This window comes from Ceratina calcarata, unplaced genomic scaffold, assembly GCF_001652005.2.
Source record: "Ceratina calcarata isolate Rehan_Ccalc_2016 unplaced genomic scaffold, ASM165200v1 scaffold329.2, whole genome shotgun sequence".
Classification (NCBI taxonomy): domain Eukaryota; kingdom Metazoa; phylum Arthropoda; class Insecta; order Hymenoptera; family Apidae; genus Ceratina; species Ceratina calcarata.
This window is the reverse complement of record NW_017155624.1, coordinates 1,383,328-1,388,587: the sequence shown is the minus strand read 5'-3', so window position 1 is coordinate 1,388,587 and position 5,260 is coordinate 1,383,328. Positions and strand designations below refer to the sequence as shown.

The following is a 5,260-nucleotide window of genomic DNA, read 5'->3' as shown; positions in this document are numbered from 1 at the left end:
CGAAGATAATTTCTCTGTGATGAAATCGTACAGAGAGACAACCGCTGTCGAGAACTGTGATTATGTACAAGTTTGATTGTAATTTAATCGTATTCTCAATGCTTTAAATGGATGTTATTTTTGGAAAAAGGGATTCGTCAACCGCGATTGCAAATGTCTGGGTAATCGTAATTGTTGTGGTCAAAGAGCATATCCGCAAATAGCGTTTGTCTCTCCTGTTTTCCAGCGAGTTAATTACGGCAGCGGGAGTCTATTATTCCGGTGCAGCGTCAACTCATAGCAGTGTTATTGGCCGTACATTTAATACCTAAATTTAATTTCCTCTGCGGCCGGCTCGCCGCGGCTGCCCCTTGTCCTTTGTTGTGCAATTTCATTGGCGAGCAACTGTTGATGTAAACGATGACCAAAGCTATCGGCCGAGCTTAAATTATTCACCGTGTCCAAGACTCGATACACAACGGCGACGATGTTCGTATCGGTCGTAATTTCTTGTTTGGAGGTCGCCCGCTGGGCTGAATAGTAATCATGCACCGTTACGACTTCGTTAGCAAATCGAGAGTNCAGGTGGAAGGGTCGGCTCGAGTACACCGAGGGTGTCTACCCACTTGGCTACACACTCGGTCCTCTCTTATCCAGTAGTCGCGCGCCTCGCCCGCACGTTCTACCGACTTCAACGAGGCAACTGCTTAACCGCGTCATAAGCAACCTCGCGAAACGCTCTTGGTCGTCGCGTCGAGCACGGAGCCAACTCGCTGGCTCCTAGCCGGATAGAGTCCCGGCTGCATCCTCGCAGTGACGCACGCTTTCGCGGGGTCATCCGACCATGCGCCGCGCCGCGGAATGAAGACGATTACCGTGGGTAAACCTTGACGCCTTCAGTGAATTTTCCGCGAGGTTTCGAGTGCATTGTGTATTTTAGAACCGTACAGGCTCGAGCACGAACGCGGGTGACGTAAACCGGGGACAAATAAACGTTGTTGGTCCGCGGTAAATAGTCATCGATATTTGTTACATGATCTCGCTTGGATTGCCGAGCTGTCGGTACGTGAAGGAAAAATTACGCTCATTCTCATTCGAGATAAATTCGGATGCAAAACAGACTATGCCGTTTGGTTTATCCCGATACGATTTCTAGTTCTGGAGATATCGTCGTACTTGTAATTTTTTCGATGCGCTATCCCTGTTCTCGGTTCTCTGTCCCGTACCTTGACCCAGTTACTGACCAGCCTAGCTCTCACTATAACTCGTCTAGACATCTGCTTCTAGGAAAACAACCCTTTCTGGGACCAGAAGAAGAACAAGAATGCGCAGGAGCGATTCCGTGTGGCGCTTAAAGATTTTGATATTTCTTAGTACGTGTACAACCTCTCAGTTTGAAACTTAATTATAATTATTTTTCAATTCATATTTTTCATAACTTCAGATTTTACTACGTAGAGTCAAATCAAAATAAGGCAGGGTGGACAATATCTTACTTTTCGTCTAGCTTTAATTTCGACAGTTATTGCTAGAAAAGTAATAGTTCGTGGCCCTTTCTTGGAATCCAGGATTCCCGAGACAACCGCGAAAGCCGTCGGAGGATTTCTTAACTTCGTAACGTGCTGTCCCATGAAAGTTTCCTCATGTTGAATTCAAAAACTGATTCCCTTAGAAAACGAAAACGAGTTACCTGCTCCATTTCAGGCTTGACTTGATATCGTTGATCTTTTAAAAATGTAATAACCCTGTGGTTTAAATAAAACATTAAATACATAAATATTGTCCCATATGGTGAGAGCAGCAAGTTTTATTCCTTCTTTAACCACCTTCTTCACGTTCTCCTCTTATCACATTTAATTTAATAATACATATAAGAACCATTTTATTATCCACTTTGGAGTTGAGAAACATTTACAGAAACGTCGACTACGCAATTCCAGGGAATTCAACGACAAAACTGTTCGAAATTCCAAGGAATTATTCCCGCCATTCGGGAATACGTGGAATAAAGTAAACATCGTTACTGTAACGGAATAAATTCAAAGAGCGCGGGTACGGTACCGGGAGCGAAACGAAGCGTATTCGTTGAATGTTCCATAAAACGGAGAACGTTGACGATATATTATTCAGGATAGCTTTATCTTCGAAAGTAGGTACGATCGTACGCCTTATTTCGAGCACCAGGTTTCTATTTACGGGCGCCCGCGTCGAACGTTTCTCACGACTTAATTAAATAAATGATGTCCCGGCTGAAAAATTCGTTTCGCGCGGTTTCTTTCGCCTGCGTGCATTGTACGCCTTCACGTTTCGTGGATTTCCTACCGTATCTGAGGGTGGTTTGCGAGGTTGGAAAAGTTCGCGGCAGCGCGACGTGCGACGCGGCAAGATAGCGGAGTTTTAGTCGAGTACGCGAGGTATAAAAGTTTCCTGATGCAGCATTCAGAAAGTCGTTCTCGCAAACACGGGTACGTGAGCGTATTCTGTGCCTAGATTTAATACACCTCATCTTATTTATACGATTAGATGGCGAACGGGCAAGACCGGCACGATGAAATAGTTCGCCAATAAAATTTTTATACACGCGCCTCCTGTAAGATTGCTTTTTAAGAAGTTCCATATTTCGCTCCACGTCGACTGCCCGAATTTCAGTTTGGATTAATAACTTCCGTTCGCGATTGCTATAAAATTCTGATTGCGGGAAATACTGTTTTCTACATAAATGGATCAGATGGTTTTAAGATATAGTTTAAGTACGAAACAGAGTTCTGCGAATTAAGTGAAGACAGGAAATCTTTTTAAAAAATATATACTTATATTAATTTGATGGTATTGAATGTTTGAGATGTAAAATCTCACAGATGGCAAATTGTCGTATAACAAATATTGTAATTGATACGTTGTTAGTTGATTAGTTTGCCCCAAACTTGCCGAATATTCTGTCTTGACATTAAATGGAGTGCCTTTGCGTACCGAAGTTCCAAAATTTACACATGAAGACGAGTAAGACGTTTATGTAGGAGAAGATGTAACATGCAATCCCTGAAGTGACGTACAAGCGTCACTAAAATTTTATTAATGATTTCATTTATGAATCTCACGAAACAGCTTTCAAATTAAACAGTGTAAAATACGAAATTCATTGAGAATGAAAACATGATATCTGTACAGCATTATTTTTCACAGACTGCGTTTCTATAATTTCATAATATTTAATTACAAGAAACATTTTCGTTCTCATGGCTTATGCTGTAGGGTACAGTCTACGGCACTGGTAAACCCGGCCGTAGGCTCGAAAAATGCGGAAACGCAGCGCATCGCATCGCATCGCACGCTCTGTGAGGATCGACCATTAAACGGTCACGATCGTTGCAAGTAGTAACGAAGGCCGCCTGTCAGCCAAACATTTTAATGATCTCTATAACCCGCTGCTGACTTTACGTTACTCGACCCAGCAGCGTGGCACGGTGCGCGTCGAGAACTGCGAACTACGTACTCGGTTAGCAGCCTCAAACTTATACACAACGTGGACCATCCACATGGTTTTCCGCCGCTTTAAAGCACGGAAGTATAACGACACGATAAACCCGGGTCGTTCTCCACCCCATCCGCGATACCGTCCCTCGTCTCGTCACCCACTTCGCTCATCTCCACCTCCGGCCGTGTAATAAGCTCCCTGTACGTTTCGCGTTTTCTACACCGACTACCGTGTACCCTCGTTCAGCCCCGGGAAGCCGGCGTTTGTTCGGGTCGGTGCATAAATAGGCTTGCCAAAAGTTTATCACGGATTAGCCTCGGCATTGTGCTCCGTTTCGGCTGGTAAGAAACGAGCCGTAGAGGAAGAGACGGGAACGACGAGCGCGAGATGCCGGCTGGTAGGCGAGTACACAGGTGGAAGGGTCGGCTCGAGTACACCGAGGGTGTCTACCCACTTGGCTACACACTCGGTCCTCTCTTATCCAGTAGTCGCGCGCCTCGCCCGCACGTTCTACCGACTTCAACGAGGCAACTGCTTAACCGCGTCATAAGCAACCTCGCGAAACGCTCTTGGTCGTCGCGTCGAGCACGGAGCCAACTCGCTGGCTCCTAGCCGGATAGAGTCCCGGCTGCATCCTCGCAGTGACGCACGCTTTCGCGGGGTCATCCGACCATGCGCCGCGCCGCGGAATGAAGACGATTACCGTGGGTAAACCTTGACGCCTTCAGTGAATTTTCCGCGAGGTTTCGAGTGCATTGTGTATTTTAGAACCGTACAGGCTCGAGCACGAACGCGGGTGACGTAAACCGGGGACAAATAAACGTTGTTGGTCCGCGGTAAATAGTCATCGATATTTGTTACATGATCTCGCTTGGATTGCCGAGCTGTCGGTACGTGAAGGAAAAATTACGCTCATTCTCATTCGAGATAAATTCGGATGCAAAACAGACTATGCCGTTTGGTTTATCCCGATACGATTTCTAGTTCTGGAGATATCGTCGTACTTGTAATTTTTTCGATGCGCTATCCCTGTTCTCGGTTCTCTGTCCCGTACCTTGACCCAGTTACTGACCAGCCTAGCTCTCACTATAACTCGTCTAGACATCTGCTTCTAGGAAAACAACCCTTTCTGGGACCAGAAGAAGAACAAGAATGCGCAGGAGCGATTCCGTGTGGCGCTTAAAGATTTTGATATTTCTTAGTACGTGTACAACCTCTCAGTTTGAAACTTAATTATAATTATTTTTCAATTCATATTTTTCATAACTTCAGATTTTACTACGTAGAGTCAAATCAAAATAAGGCAGGGTGGACAATATCTTACTTTTCGTCTAGCTTTAATTTCGACAGTTATTGCTAGAAAAGTAATAGTTCGTGGCCCTTTCTTGGAATCCAGGATTCCCGAGACAACCGCGAAAGCCGTCGGAGGATTTCTTAACTTCGTAACGTGCTGTCCCATGAAAGTTTCCTCATGTTGAATTCAAAAACTGATTCCCTTAGAAAACGAAAACGAGTTACCTGCTCCATTTCAGGCTTGACTTGATATCGTTGATCTTTTAAAAATGTAATAACCCTGTGGTTTAAATAAAACATTAAATACATAAATATTGTCCCATATGGTGAGAGCAGCAAGTTTTATTCCTTCTTTAACCACCTTCTTCACGTTCTCCTCTTATCACATTTAATTTAATAATACATATAAGAACCATTTTATTATCCACTTTGGAGTTGAGAAACATTTACAGAAACGTCGACTACGCAATTCCAGGGAATTCAACGACAAAACTGTTCGAAATTCCAAGGAAT

The 5,260-nt window shown here is 44.3% G+C and overlaps 2 long non-coding RNA genes across 2 annotated transcripts; both read left to right on the top strand.

Annotated features, from left to right (window-relative positions):
* Nucleotides 1–629: 629 nt before the first annotated feature.
* On the top strand, nucleotides 630–1,756 carry LOC113464309 (uncharacterized). Its single transcript, XR_003389141.1, has 2 exons — nucleotides 630–1,352; nucleotides 1,424–1,756. It is a non-coding gene; the product is annotated as an uncharacterized LOC113464309 (long non-coding RNA).
* A 1,759-nt stretch (nucleotides 1,757–3,515) lies between these two features.
* On the top strand, nucleotides 3,516–5,059 carry LOC113464307 (uncharacterized). Its single transcript, XR_003389140.1, has 2 exons — nucleotides 3,516–4,655; nucleotides 4,727–5,059. It is a non-coding gene; the product is annotated as an uncharacterized LOC113464307 (long non-coding RNA).
* The last annotated feature ends 201 nt before the right edge of the window (nucleotides 5,060–5,260 follow it).